This window comes from Anser anser (genome assembly GCF_964211835.1).
Source record: "Anser anser genome assembly, chromosome: 1".
Taxonomy (NCBI): Eukaryota; Metazoa; Chordata; class Aves; order Anseriformes; family Anatidae; genus Anser; species Anser anser.
In genome coordinates, this window is record NC_139720.1 from 140,701,477 (window position 1) to 140,716,962 (window position 15,486).

At 42.9% G+C, this 15,486-nt stretch overlaps 1 long non-coding RNA gene across 1 annotated transcript; it reads left to right on the forward strand.

Annotated features, from left to right (window-relative positions):
- Positions 1 to 4,354: 4,354 nt before the first annotated feature.
- On the forward strand, positions 4,355 to 6,925 carry LOC310903857. Its single transcript, XR_014587879.1, has 3 exons — positions 4,355 to 4,504; positions 4,641 to 4,756; positions 4,856 to 6,925. It is a non-coding gene; the product is annotated as an uncharacterized lncRNA (long non-coding RNA).
- The last annotated feature ends 8,561 nt before the right edge of the window (positions 6,926 to 15,486 follow it).

Here is a 15,486-nt window from a genome sequence, read left to right on the forward strand (position 1 = left end):
CGTAACCCGGGCATCTCCCGTGTGATATCCGGCCACTGGAACATCAGCGCTGCTACAGGAGCATCTTGGCTAATTGTACCCATCAATAAAAATAGATTACACACACACACAAAAAAAAAAAAGGCATCAATTAAAAGTAAGAAGCTATGAGAAAGCAGTCACTTTTAATGCATCATTTATCACAACAACCCGGTGCTCTGCTCCTCTACAATTTTTAGAACTTCTATTGCCATGACAACAGGATGCAGCCTTTACACAGTGTGGGCCAAACCCTGCCCTTGGTGACTCAGACGCAAATTCAGAGTAACTTTGCTGAAATGCCTGGAACAGCAGCGATGCAAGTCCACTGTAACGGAGGAAGAATGGGTCCCACGCTCTCCTTTATGTAATTATTTTCTTCTTCTTCTTTGCCTCATCAGGAAGACAAGATGTTTTTCTCTTCTACTCTGAGTAAGCTCATAACGTAGTGGAATAATCAGACATAATGACAGGTTAAACCACAATGGAGTGTTACATCCTCAATACCATATTAACTTAAATTTTAAATTTGTATATTAACAGTTATTTAAAATGCCTAGGGAAAGAGCAAATCTGAGACAGGAACACATTCTCTCTATTCAAAGGCTCCATCGAAATCATACAATATAATAAATACCCTGCCTAATAAGCCAGACATAACCAAGCGTAAATTCAGCCCTGTTTGGCTGAACACCCTTATGGGGGGAAACTCACAGAGTTTCCTCTGTCTCTCTGCCTAGAGCTGGCCCCACACAGTCACACCCTTTCTGCCTGCATGGAAGATGCTCCAACGTCACTGCCCCACAATGTTCTCAGGCTGGCCACTCTTCCCTGTGAAGTCAGCAGGAATTCACTGACAGGTAAATGCCTATACATGGATGGCTACAGCTGAAGAAAGCAGAGCCCCTGGATCTATTTCATCTGGATTGCTCTATGAAAGTGTTTACCGGACTGCCAGCCAAATAACAGTTTTCATTAACTACAATAGCAAGCAGAAATCCAGTTGAACAAGTGCTGTGGAACTCAGTAAAGCTAAATCTGCTAGATTCATACCCTAATGGTAGTTTTAAACCTCCATTCCTGTTATAAAACCAGATGAAGCCAACAGGCAGATGCTGTAGGTAGGCTGGAGACAGGAATACGCAGAATGTAAAAAGCAAGGGATTCTTTGCATGCAGTTTGCACACCTAACCAGCCTACAAAATCCTATACAATAGAAATACATTTCTCCTATTAAATTCCAAGAGTACACAGCTGTCATCGTTGCCAATAGCTCTTCACATTTTAATGCCTTCTCTTGATCAAAGGACAGCCACAGATCTACAGAATCCAGCGGCAAGAAGTGAGGTGACTTGCTACATTCAGAGCAATCTTAGAATAATGTTATTTTAGAAATGAATTTTGCAAGCAAACCTAATAGTAGGCATTACTAGTGCTCAGACGTGACTCTGAAGACTGATGCATCAACGCTGCACTGAGGCAGTAAAAGAGCCTCAGAAAAACAGAGGTTTGTTGCCCAATGAAAATCCAAGATTATATAGATAAAAATAAAAAAAATAAAAAAAATGCATCTGGCCAGGACATCAAGAGGTCAATTACTTCATCTATCTGCCCAAAGGCATGATCATCTGTAACCACATCATTCCAGATAGCTTTTTATTCAGCTTCCATTTAAAGACCTTCAACAAAGGATGCTTCACAATTTCCAGCCACTCTATTTCGATGGCTCGTTATCTTTATCATTAGAAGGCTTTATGGTGCCTTCGAGAGTGTGATCACAGCATGGATAGGTATAACTGCAATATCTTTACTCCAAGCTCAGGCACTAAGAGCAGTGAAACCATATCAACACATGCTGCAAGCTTGGCCCAGATATACATTTCTATCAACAGAAGCCCACTATGGTTTTACTGATATTTATTAAATACAGTTGATCTGTTGTATTTTGCTCCCACTGCCTCTCTTCAAATAGAGGGTTGATTTTATTTTCTTTGAGGTCACGATGCTTTGCAGTTCTCTCTTTCAACCACTGTGGCAAACAGTAAACACCCTAGTTTCCAAGCATTGCTGCAGACTTTCCCAGGTTGATTTGCAAGAAACCAGTTCTGTGCTGCACAATGTGCGTACTAGTAGGAGGTAGGGAAAATAAATTTGGCATCACTAGATTTTTATTGTTTTTAAACAAATCATTATTTTCAGTAACTTCAACTAAATGAAAAAATATATTAAATATTTTAGTTGATTTAATCTGTTGGATGTGCTAATCAATTCCTTATGGGTTATTACATGTTTGTGACCCCTGACCAGTCCTCTTTCTACTGGCCTGCATTTCTAAAAAACATCTGTGAATCACTTCAAGGCCGATGAAATAATTTTCTCATGTTTCATGGCAGACTAATTTCTGTGAGGTTGTGCATTCATTTTCACCATACTGGACCACAAGAGGAAAAATGAATAACTTCAGAAAAGGTGAGTCTCAGTTGGGAACCCTCCTTCTGAGCAGTGGAGAAGGAATTCTAAAGGAAAACAACCAAGCACACAATCAAATTTGATAGAGGTACTGGGTTATCCGTGAACCATTTCCTACAGCAAAATCAAACTCTGAATGTCAAAGCAATAGTGGAAGATCATCACAACCTTTTCATAGTTTAAGAAAATACCAAATTAATGGCACATTGCTGGCATTAACACAGGGATAAGGCGCCACTGGGAGCAAGAACTCTTCTTGCCATCATACACTTGCATGGTGGTAGAGTTATATCACAAGTACAGTGCTCCTGCCTGACGGATACCTTTTCCAGACCCAAAAAGGATGTGCAAAGAGTGAATGTAAATGGCAATGAGTGGAAAGATGACTATTCAAGATACTTGTTGCAGAAACGTGTTGGTGGAGTATTCATGACAGTCATGGTAAAAACAAAGGCTGCACTTGATATTGCTGAGAAAAGAGTGACAATACAAACACTACCTGTGAAGAGAGAACCCACCGAATATGTTGAGGGAATGGAAAAAAAACATCTTACAGAGGCATGTTAAAGACTAGATCTCCATCTAAAAAGAAAAAAGCTAATACTAGGTTGAAATCCTTGGGTTACAAGTTCCAACATCTGAAGTGCCCTGTGTACTCCACAGGGCAGGGACAATCACCTCTGCTAGGCAAAACAGGCCACATAAGATATAAATCACCACCTGAAACTACCTGCCCCTTTCCTTTCCCTCTAGAGAAGAAATAAAGAACCTCCCAACATAGGCATCTCAGTGCAGGTGGGACATGTTCAGGGAATAGACTCAAACCCGCATCACTGACCAAAAGCACGGCAACTGTTGATTTTATTATAGTGTAAATACTTACAGAGGAAGAAAATAAGAAATTAAACAAAAGTCTCCAAATGAAGCAAAAAGATACAGCATATAGTGCATGGCATGAGGGTGATTCACCACTTGAGCAAGCTAACAAGGGATTTTTAGTTCCAAAGCCAAAGAGTCATTGGTTATCTAGCACTTGTCTACTGTAACACTCAGTATAGCAGCATTATTCTTCATTAGTCATTAGGCACTGCTATAATAAATTTGATACCGGGAATATTTGTTTTATAAAGCTCTTATAAGTAAAACAGAAGCCATAGGGGAGGCAAGGAAATTATCAGTTTGAAAAAAATAAAAATCAAAGAATCATAGAAAAGATGGCTGGAAGGGATTTCAAGAGATCCTCAAGTCCAACTTCCCTTCTTAAGGCTGGATCTGCTTCTCCTCTTGATGTTCCTGAAAAACATTTATTTAACTCCCACTCTTAAAGAGTGCTACTAGTAAAGATTTCACAGCCTCTGGAGACAAACTATTTCCTTATTTAATTTGAAACTCCCCTGCAGCAATTTAAAATGGTTCCTCCTAGCCTGGAGATCTACACACATTTCCCTCTTGCTATTCCCTTTCTTTTGAACCCAGCTCCATATTTCAAAGAAAGTAAATCTGAATAAATCAGTAATATACTAATTCATACACTTCACAGCCCTGATGAAATAAATCACTTCTAATGGTTTAAAACTCAGAATTTTGCAGGCTTAGTTACATGCTATCTTAATACAGAAATGAAGGTATAATTTCTTACAGACCTTTTCTTCATGCCTATCTTGATATCTGTTACAATCCATCCACCACTCTTACAATGTCAAATGATTTATCACCTGCTAGCTCTGAAATCTAAGACTTCACTAGTTTTTCTACTACAACAGACTTTCTCTTCTATATTTATCTCTCTCTCTCTTTCTCTCTCTTTTTTTAACACAAAATGACTTTCAGCTGAACTTCTTTATATGGCCATCTGCGTAATTACTATGACTCTTACTGAGCTTGTAGATTAGTAACTGGATTCTGCTCCTCCGATATCATTGGGAGTTTTGCCATTGACTTCAATAGATGCACGACTGGACCCCCTGAAAGCGCCTGATTATTGGATAACTCCAAACACTGGAGAGAGCTGACATTGGTATATTGACAACAGCTTGTTTCTTTTTTAATTTAGAATCTCTTAATTGGCTTAACCAGCATTTTGTTTTGTGAAATGATTCTGTATCACTGAATGCAATTTTCTACAATTAAATAGGAAATGTTTCCTTCCTCAGTTGACACATAGCAGGAATGATAAAGCAGCTTTTGGGCAACAGGACAAACTCCACTTTGCACTCTGCAAAAGCTACTTTTTGTGTGCCTGAAATCTCTGTGTGAAGAAAGAAACGTGGTAGGTGAGGGACTGGATAGAGGGAAGTGTGATGAAGAGGGAATTCAGGCTGAGAACTGGAACTGCAAGAGGAATTAACCCAGTCTATTTCTCTTCCAGGTTGGTGGCTTGGGTGGCAAACATGAAAGACTCAAAAGGCTGCACCTATGCTCCCATCTCTGAGCCAAGGCCAACTTTGCTGAAGCCTGTGTGATTCACTGTAATGCTGTTGGTTCATACCAGCTGGGGGATGGACAAACCAAGGCTGGTAATCAGAAGATACCTGCTACCAGCTGAAATTGAGGTCCTTCACAGGTGGCAGGTTAGGACTCCATCCTGTTTTCTGGGATATCTCACAGCTCAGCTCCCACCTGCCTCAAGCTGCTCCAGCAGGTCTACACAGTGAATTAAATGGATTTAGGTCCTTTGTCCTAAATGACAAGCCAGCTTTCACCTCTTGTGTCAGTGCAGAAGAGCAGGTAGGAGAGTGCCCTCATCACCACAGAGCTGTGACTTCCTGAGGGGGGGGGGGAGATGCTGTGGGCTCTTGAAGACAGGGGATCCTGGCTGGTCCCATTGGAGTAGGCTGTCAATGTCCAGATGAAATTGAATGACAGGCACTGATGTTCAATTTGTTTTTCAAAATTTAAACAAATGTATTTTATTTGGAATGGGCTCCTGGGTTCAGGTTTCCCCCTGTGACTAGTGTTGAACTATTTTAACAAGGGAAATTATATTTGTTGGTCTAAAGGCTCTAGGGTGCCTAGTCAACAACTTTTTCTTTCTTTCTTTCTTTCTTTAATTGCTACATGTTGTGTTACCTTATTTTTAACTTGATTCGCACCAGGGAAAACCATGCTCCAGAGGAATTGCAGATACAGTTTGCATTGTTTTCAGCCTGCCACGTACTGGCCAAATAGTTTCTAAATCACGTGTATGCTCTCTCACTTTTTCACCCATAATTTACTCTGAATAGTTTCAGGAATACTTACCCCAGTCATTTCCCAGGCAGTGATCTGGTAAGTAATTCAAAAGTGTTCATGGTCATCATTTATTCAGATTACAAACAGGGAAGCAATTTAACAGTTGCACAGATATGGAAACTCCTGAGACCAGCTTTCTTGCCTTTTTTCTCTTACTTTGTTCTTTTTGAAATAGGACCATTCTGGTGCTCATGACGTGGAAAATAATTGTCCCACCATTCTTGCAACTCATAAAAAAAACTGGAATTCTACATCCCCCTGCTGGAAAAATGTTTTGAAAATGCACACAACTTTATGCCATTACCTAATCCTTGCTAACCTGGCAGTTTGGAAAGCAAAGCAAAGCAAACTAATATATACCAAATTCCTCCTCTTTTTCTGCTTAATTAGTGGGTAGTCGACCTATGAGAATTCCTTTTAAAGCAACAGACCTTTTCTACCGATGAAATATACTGGTCGTTCAACAAGGCAAAGCATTGCTACAGATTTTGTTGGGGAGAATGTCTGACAAATGAATGCCTTCACAGGAAAATAATAATAAGGTTTAAAGGGGGTGGGGGATCAGAAATAACAAATTAGTGTGATAAAATTGCCTTCAAAATCCTGATGATGGAAGAAAAATTTTCCTAAGTGAATACAGTATGCTTAATTAAACTTAATTGTACAAAGAAGTATTTGTAAATGGCTATATGTGGAAAAGAATAAAAAAGATGGGTGTTTTCTTCTCAAAGACGCTGCTGCAAAAAAGGCATTGTGTTGTTGGCAGTATTAAGCAAGCTGTGACATCCATCAAGATGAATGTGTTTACGTGCATACCTGGTGACATAATTTGAAGTGGTATATTGTAGATATAAAATCCTGATCAAACTTACCTGCAGTAAATCTTTGTGCAGTAATTGTATTTCTTTGTTCGTTACTAAAATAAGAGTTTCTGCCTGCAAGCATGTAAGCATTTAATTTTGTCACATAATTCCCTCAATTTCAGGCCATGGTAAGTAACACTTTCCATATGTGTCATCTGTCAATTCCCGTTAGAGCATCTAGCTATTACAGGGTTTAGATGTAGCTGCCTGACAATTAGTGCTGTATGTTGTGAATTCATCAATCCAGAAATGGCAGAAGAAATTGAATAGTAAGGATTCTGTATGAATTAACTAAACCTGTAAAATGATATTTCTGGAAGCTTTATTGCCGTTTTTTATTTTTCTTGAGAAGAGCGCAGAGCAATCTGTTGGCAAGTGCACTGGAGGAGCAGAGATAAATCTCCTCTGACCAAGTGAAGAGAGACCTCTACAGGTGTCTTGTTTTCTGTCCAACACCCTTTAGAAGAGTTTTCCCTGAAACTCTTCAGCAAAAGATGCTCTCAGGGTCCAGCAGCCAAGTCAGAGGAGGTGCAAGAAGACCCTGGCCCTGCTCCCAAGGGGGATCGGTGCTGCCCTCCTCAGTGCCACCTATGGTACCGTACGCCCTGGGGCTGCCACAGGGCTGCCCTGGAGACATCAGCTCTGTTGGTGGGACATCTGTATGGGGGCATGTAAAGGAGCCATGAAGATAAAGGCCCAGCCACCTATGTGGGCAGCCTGAAGGTCCCCAGTTTGCAGACAGCGGGGTGGGAAGCTGTGGTCTCTAAATGTCGCCAGGGCTGTGCCTCCCTGGGGTAGGGTGAACCTGAGCTACTTAGAGGCCACAGGAGCTTTTAAACAGACAGCTTCATTACAGCTCTCCATAAGACATCCTGGGACTCAAGTTACTTATTATCATAACTTCTTTTCAAGAAGGCCTCAGTGACAGCAAAACTGAAAGGAAGCATGCATTCCTACAGTTCTATAACATGTAATTTCTGTTTCTTCTGAAGAACTCAATGCATTTCCATGGGCCCCTACCGACCATACCCTTTGCTGCTGGAACAGCAACAGTAGGATGTAACCTTGATGCAGCTTTTTTTTTTTGTGTGTGTGCATATTTTAAGGTGATTGTTTTACCTGGCTGGGGAGCTGGAGTCTACCTCAACCACTCTCTTACTCCTCCTCCTCAAAGGGAAAAGAGGAGAAAATACAATGGAAGGGGTTCAGCAGCTGAGATAAGGACAGGGAGATCACTCAACAATTACTGTCACAGCCAAAACACAATCAGCATAAGGAGATTAGTATCATTTATTGCCTATTACTAACAGGCTAGAGCAATCAGAATCTAAAAGCAAACTAAAAACACCTCCCCTCCAACCACCTTCTTTTATATCCTTCCCCCGTGTGGTGCAGGGGAACGGGGAATGGGGGCTGCAGTCAGACCCTAACGCTTTGTCTCCGCCGCTCCTTCACAGTCACTCTCTGCCCCTGCTCCACATGGGGTCCCAAACACAGGATGTCCTTCCCAAACTGATACTGCATGGGCTTTCTGCAGGGAAACTTCTGCTCCAGAGCCAGAAGCACATCCTGCCCTCCTTCTGCACTGGCCTTGGGGTCTGCAGAGCTGGTTCTCACTCCCTTCTGCCAGCTGCTGTTGCACAGCAGGATTTATTTTTTTTCCCTTTCCCAACTCTGCTCTCCCAGAGGCCCACCCAGTGTCGCTCCCTGGCTCGGCTCTGGCCAGCAGCAGGTCCCTTTTGGAGACGGCTGGAGCTGGCTCTGAGCTGACATGGGGCAGCTGCTGGGCTCTGCTTACAGAAACCACCTCTGCAGACCCTCCTGCTACCAAGTTCTTGCCACGTAAACCCAATGCGTTTGGAAAGTGTCCTCCTTTCCTCCATAACTAATGTTCATTGACAGAAGAAAAGACAGCCTAACGGAAAGAAAGAAACTGTACTTTCTTCGCAAGTTTTCAAACTGTGCTCTTCTCACAGCTGCCAACAAGACTTGCATTGCTAAAAATGCTGGCAAATAAATGAGACGTAGGAGAAAAGGGATGGTACTAAGTGGTACTTCTTTGACAGGAATAGTAAAGACAGCAAGGTAAAGCAGAGCCTTTATGTGTTTCTGTGCTCTGAGTGCAAGAATAAAGCCTGTAGGATCTTACCAACCTCCTTTCTAAATTTTCCTCAAGTTTGTTAGGTTTTAATCTACAAATTCCAATGTTTTTTCCGCAAGTTGTAATTGGGCGTAGATGTAATAAAAAAAAATGATGTCAAATAGGAGCAGTATTTACTTTTCGTGATAACTGCTCGTGCCCTGAAAGACCAGTATCCTGAAGTTTCTCATGCACAAAAAGGATCGATGGGTTGTTGCTGGATACTTTTCAGTCACTGAGAGTAAAATATCTATTGATGGAATCACATACTGGAGACTATTGAAACCTAAATGTTCTGTTGCAGAGACAAAAGAAGAAAAAGAAAGTACTCCAGGGAAAACACAAACCAAGAAAAGAAAGAAAACAAATAAACCCTGACTTATAAAAACAAAGAATACAAAAAAAATATTTTGTTTGTTTGTTTTTGTTTGTTTTGGTTGTTTGTTTGTTTCTTTTTCTCCTAGATCTGTTTTTCTCATTGATATCTCCAGAGGCTCCAGGATAGCGTTCCTGCTGCCTGTGCACACACACTGCCCTGGATAATATTTGGAACTCATGTATATATTTGTATGATATTGTTGATTTTCTGGGATGTGGCTGTGCTGGACAGGAATCCTCAAGATCTCCATTACAACAACTCACAGCCATAGCACTAATGTCTGGCCTTGAGCAAGCTGCCCAGTCAGTTCTTTGCTCTGCTGATCAGCTGTATATGAGAGATGTCAACACTGCCTTGGCAAGGACTGGCTTTTTCTTTTCTTTTGTAACCTGAACCTTTTAGGAAGGTTATTATAAGTCTTAGATAAAGGTCCACATACAGTTCCCACAGATTTAAATACCAATCAGTAAACAAAGGAAAACATGTTAAGACAATTACATTAGCACATTCCTTAGCCGTGGTGTATGTTGACAGGTATGCTATACCATGTAGTACCATGTTCTCACAGGCTATTTTATCACTGAGTGAGTTTGGCTAAGTAAATCATTCTGACACACAATCATCGATGACTAAATGAGCTGGAGAAAAGTGGATCTGCTGCTGTGGAGAGCTGGGTCCAGGGAGAAGTTCGGGGCTCATACATGTGGACCTGAATGGCCAACCTCTGGGAGCTGCTAGGCATCCCTGGAACAGCCCCAGCTATATACAGTATTACAGGGTGAGGGTGTCATGGTTTAACACCAACATGCACCTAAGCAGCACCACACTGCTCTCTCACTGCCTCTTCTCACAGGAAAAGGGAAAGAAAAAATATTATGAAAAATATCTCGTGGGTTGAGATAAGGACAGGGAGATCACTCAACAATTACTGTCACAGCCAAAACACAATCAGCATAGGGAGATTAATGTAATTTATAACCTATCACTAGTGGACTAGAACAGTGAGCAACTAAAAGCAAAATCAAAACACCTTTCCCCCATCCACCCTCTTCTACCTCCTCCCCCCAAGTGGCGCAGGTGAACGGGGAATGGGGGCTGCAGTCAGTCCCTGATGCTTCGTCTCCACCGCTCCTTCACGGTCGCTCCCTGCCCCTGCTCCACGCGGGGTCCCTCCCACGGGATGCCGTCCTGCCCGAACTGAGCCTGCGGGGGCTGCCCACAGGCAGCAGCCCTTCAAGAACTGCTCCCACACGGCTCCGCACCACGGGGTCCATCCCCCAGGAGCAAACTGCTCCAGCACGGGTCCCCCACGGGCGGCAGCTCCCCCCAGACCCCCTGCTCCTGCGTGGGCTCCTCTCCACGGGCTGCAGCTCCGGCCCGGGGCCTGCTCCTGCGGGGGCTCTCCATGGGCCGCAGCCTCCTCCAGGCCACATCCACCTGCTCCACCGGGGGCTCCTCCACGGGCTGCAGCGTGGAGATCTGCTCCGTGTGGGACCCGTGGGCTGCAGGGGGACAGCCTGCTCCACCAGGGGCCTCTCCACAGGCCGCAGGGGAACTGCTGCTGCCTGCCTGGAGCACCTCCTGCCCTCCTGCTGCACTCACCTTTGTGCAGCCCTTGTGGTGCTGTTTCTCAGTCCTCTCTCCCAGCTGCTGTTGCACAGTAGTTTTTCCTTTCTAAATCTGCTCTCCCAGGGGCCCACCCAGTGTCGCTCCCTGGCGCTTCGCTCCAGTCAGCGGTGGGTCCCTTTTGAAGCTGGCTGGAGCTGGCTCTGAGCTGATACGGGGCAGCTGCTGGGCTCTGCTCTCAGAGGCCACCCCTGCACCACCCCTGCTACCATATCTTTGCCATGTAAACCCAATACAGAGGGTTATGCCACATAGGAACACTCTGTAGACTGTGTGTAATTACCAGCAGGATGTCTCTGGAAGAGGTATGATATGATCTTGTTATTTCATAACATACAGAAAATGCCAGATTCCAGTCGAGTTCGGCTTCCTGCTTCTTTGTTGTGCTAGGTCTGAGTTTCCAACCTCCGTCTTTTTTCAAGTGAAAGTATGCACTAAGCCAGTTTTGGATGTGAAGTGCGTAAATCTGTCGTTTCCCTCCTCATGAAATTTGCATGGCTGTTGTACTCTCAGACACTGCCTCTGTTTTCAGGGCTGGAACGCCAAGTCACTGTAGCACGCTGTGCTAAGTATGGGTACAGCACATTTCATGCTAACAGTTTACCTGGCTGCCTTCCTTCAGAGGGCTGAAATGGTGATTTTTAGCAAGAAACTGCCGATTTGGGTCTGTTAGCCCTGCCTGCCTCCTAGCAGCTGTGTTATTCCACAGTGCTGCTTCAGAGCTGTTTGGGACTGGCATCGTGCTGGGGATAGGCACTATCAGGAAGAAGTACCCAGTTAGTGCCGTACCTTTTACAGCACAGCATAGGTAATGCCCAGCCATCTGTCAGGGTTTTCTTTCCACCAGCCTAACAGTAGGCTGCTGGAGGGTTTGACATTGGTCCATAACAAAGAAAACTATTCTGTGTCCCCATCTATCTGCATGACATCTCTGCAAGCGGCAGGATTTTGATCCACTTGCATTTTTCATCATGCAGCAACAAGTCTCCAAGCCAATATGATGGCCAGTGGTTATTAATAAAGATATAATTATTCATCATTCAGATAGCTAATTCATATAGCAATTAATTGTACACTTCTTGAGATCCCATTACTGGATATTTGTGAAGGTCCACTCATTCAAGCCCACCCTTTCATTCATTTCAATGAAATGCTTGAATTCATACTCTATACCTTTAAATTCTTGTACTTTTTTATTTAGTTGTGAAAGTTCAGCAACAATAATAGGACTCTACGTTTAAGAGTGGTCTTTACAAAAAATCTCAAGTGCAGGGACACCGAAGTTTTGCATGGCTTGAGACACTGTTGTTGGGCTGAGTATCTCAGCACCTGCTTGAAACTGAAGCCAACAAGGGACACATATGTAGGCATCCTAGTGTCTGTATGTCCTGAGAAGCCCACTCCAGCAGACACATAAATTAAGAGCAGCCATTCTGATAATGTGACATCCATCACTTACATTAACTGGTGAGCACCCCAGCTAGCAAGCAGGAGTTACCCTGAACCTGTTTCTCTATAATTCAATGATATAATCAGTCAGCTATCAGACAGCCGATTCATTGTTTAAATTAATTATAGTATAATATCCTAATATTTATGTATGTACCTAAAATCTTCTCCTTCAGAGGATTTCAGCAATGACATGAGAGCTGTCATAATCAGCCAATGGGGTCAACAGCTAATAATGAAAATCACAGCATAACCCTGTCCCAGAAAGCCCTTTCACAGAAAGTACCCTATCTTGTGCACATATATTCAGTGGTATTGGTTTGGTTTTGTTTTTCTGTAGGAATTTAGTAATGAGCTGCATTTATAGCTATCCCTTATATGGTTGTATAAGACTATAATTTGCAATGTTTATGCTTTTCAAAGATTTTTAAGTGTAAACCTCTCTAGCCAATTTTTGAGGAAAATGTCATCTACTATGCCTAAATGATATGTTTAAAATCCAATTAAGTACCAACCTGGTAATACTGTCTTGTCCAAACAACAGTGAGGTGCAGAATTAATGCTCAAGTATATATTCTACTATTATATAGAGAATCAAGGGTCTGTATCTGTTCAAGCCCACAAGTATAAAAGTGTCTCCATTACTGTGCATTTGCATTTTAACTACAGATGTAAAACTACTTAGCTGTAGAGTGGTTAACCTGTGTTGTACTATTACATACTATTACATATCTGTGGGGATGCTGTGCCATCCAAATAACCAATAGAAGAGAATGGTTCAGTTGGAAAGGACCTTCAAAGATCATCAGGTCCAACTGACTGCCTGAATACTTCAGTGCTAACAAAAAGTTGAAGCATTTAATTGAGGGCATTGTCCAAATGCCTCTTGAACTCTGACAGGCATGGAGCATCAGTCACCTCTCTGGAAAACCTGTTCCAGTGTTTGACCAACCTCACAGGAAAGAAATTTCCCTAATCCTAGCCTGACCCCCCCCCAGTAGAGCTCTATGCCGTTCCCATGTGTCCTGTCACCGGTGCCCAGGGAGCAGAGACCGGCACCTCCCTCTGCGCTTCCCCTCCTCAGGACGCTGCAGAGAGCACTGAGGTCGCCTCTCGGCCTCCTTTCTCCAGGCTGGACAGCCCAGGTGTCCCCAGCCTCTCCTCACAGGACATGCCTTCCAGCCCTTCTACCAGCTTTGTTGCCTTCTTCTGGATGTTTTCAAGTTCCTTAACACCCTTTATATATTGTGGAGCCGAGAGCTGCACACACTACTCAAGGTGAGGCTGCACCACCACTAAATCCAGTAGGAGAACCACCTCTTTTGGCCAGCTGGCTGTGCTGTGTTTAATGTACCCCAAAATAGGGTTTGCCCTCTGGCTGCCAGGGCACGCTGCTGGCTCGTGCTGAGCCTGCTGCCACCAGCACCCCCAGGTCCCTTTCTGCTGAGCTGCTCCTCAGCCACTCGGCTCCTGTCTGTGCCTGTGTCTGGCATTACTCTGTCCCAGGAGCAGCACCCGGCATTTTCCTTTGTTGAACTTCATGCTGTTCATTATTGCCCAATGCTCCAACCTATCTACGTTGCTCTGCAAGGCCTCTTATCCCTCCAGGGAGTTAACAGCACCCCCCAGTTCAGTATCATCAGCAAACTTGCTGAGGATGCACTCCACTCCTGCATCCGGGTAATATTTGTCATCCCTTAGGCTTACTGTCATATGTAGAGTCAATGTGATGACCATAAGCAGAAAAATGTTATAAATCTTGAACATTTCATGTCCCGTGGCAAAGTGGATTGATCAGTCCAGTATTGATCTATCGTCTATCTATCTATCTATCTATCTATCTATCTATCTATCTATCTATCTACCTATCTAGTGCTGTATCTGTCTGTCATATTTTAAGGACACGGTAAATGAAAAAAAAATACCTGATAGCTAAACTCAGGTTTCTGGTGCTTAAAGTTTACAATAGAAATGTGAATCATAACTGCAGCCTTAAGAAGGAGGGAGGAGGGCATGAACTAATCCTCAGGCTTATGCCCGCTCATAAGACAAAGCATTGTTTTTACCAACATTATTTTCACACAAAATCTACAACACGATACCATACCAGCTACTATGAAGAAAATTAACTCTATCCCAACTTAAGCCAGGACAGGAGAATATTGTGACCTGATCATTCAGCCAGACAACACCCAGCTCCTGAAGCTCCCCAGAGCATGCCAAGCCTGGAGTGAGCTGCAAATTCTGGTTTGGGCTGACCCAGAAAGCAATGACAGTGTTGGAGCAGCACAGGAAGTTACTTAATGCTAAGCATAAATTTAATAACTTTGTTGTATTTTTTGTAACTTTATTCCATAGTTGAAAATTTGTGTTTCCAAATGAACAAATCACTTTATCTCTCAGTCCTGCTTAATGCTAAGTCTGACCATGACCTGTATAACACTGGCTTGCCACGTCACTCTCTCCTGGTTGTTGAAATCATTATTCCAGGGTGGAGTAGAGTGTCTCCTGCCCACTAAACTGAGATGCTCAAAAATGTCTGGAGTTACCCTGAAATGCAGATGTTAGCAAATTTTGGAAAAAAAGTCTTTCTTAGCAGAAGTCAGCTGGAGCCTCTCAAAAAGTGGCAAGATAACAAAAGAATGAGATAAGTGAGTCACTGTGAGATGAATGTGTAAATGTCTGGACCCTCACAATTCTACTTCCTGGCTATGGACTTTTATAAAAGTAATAGAAACTTAATTACTTTTCAGACCCACATCCTTTTCTCAAATGAGGGAAACGTGCATGGACACACAGGTCTGCATAAGCTTTGTTTTTCTGAGTAAGCTAGGATGTAAAACAGAGGAGAAAAAAAAATAAAAAAAGAAAGAAAGAAAGAAAGAAAAAAGACAAAGTAGTGCCCACTTTTTTTTGCATAAAATTGCAGTTGTAATGCCCTGAAAAGCTTTACTGAAATGTGTTGGAAGATGCCCATGCTCAGCACCTCTGTCAGCAGACAGGAGGCAGAATCCTTTGATTTCACTAGGCTTCAGAGAAGAGGAGAAACTCTTTGCTCTTCCTTCCCCCCAGAACCTTAGCAAGACCAAGAAGCTCAAATAAAAATCAACCACAAAGTATGTATAAAAGCTTTTTAATAAAATTCTTCCTTTAGGCATTAATTTTTTGCCTGCATTCCCAAGGTAATTAGGTGTTTTATATCACTGCCTAAGCACATGTGTCTCTCCTGCCTCCTGAACGCTGTCTGAACCTTCTGGGCAATTTCAAACAAATCTGATCAAAAATTCCCAAAAGCTCTGTGGAAGCAGGTG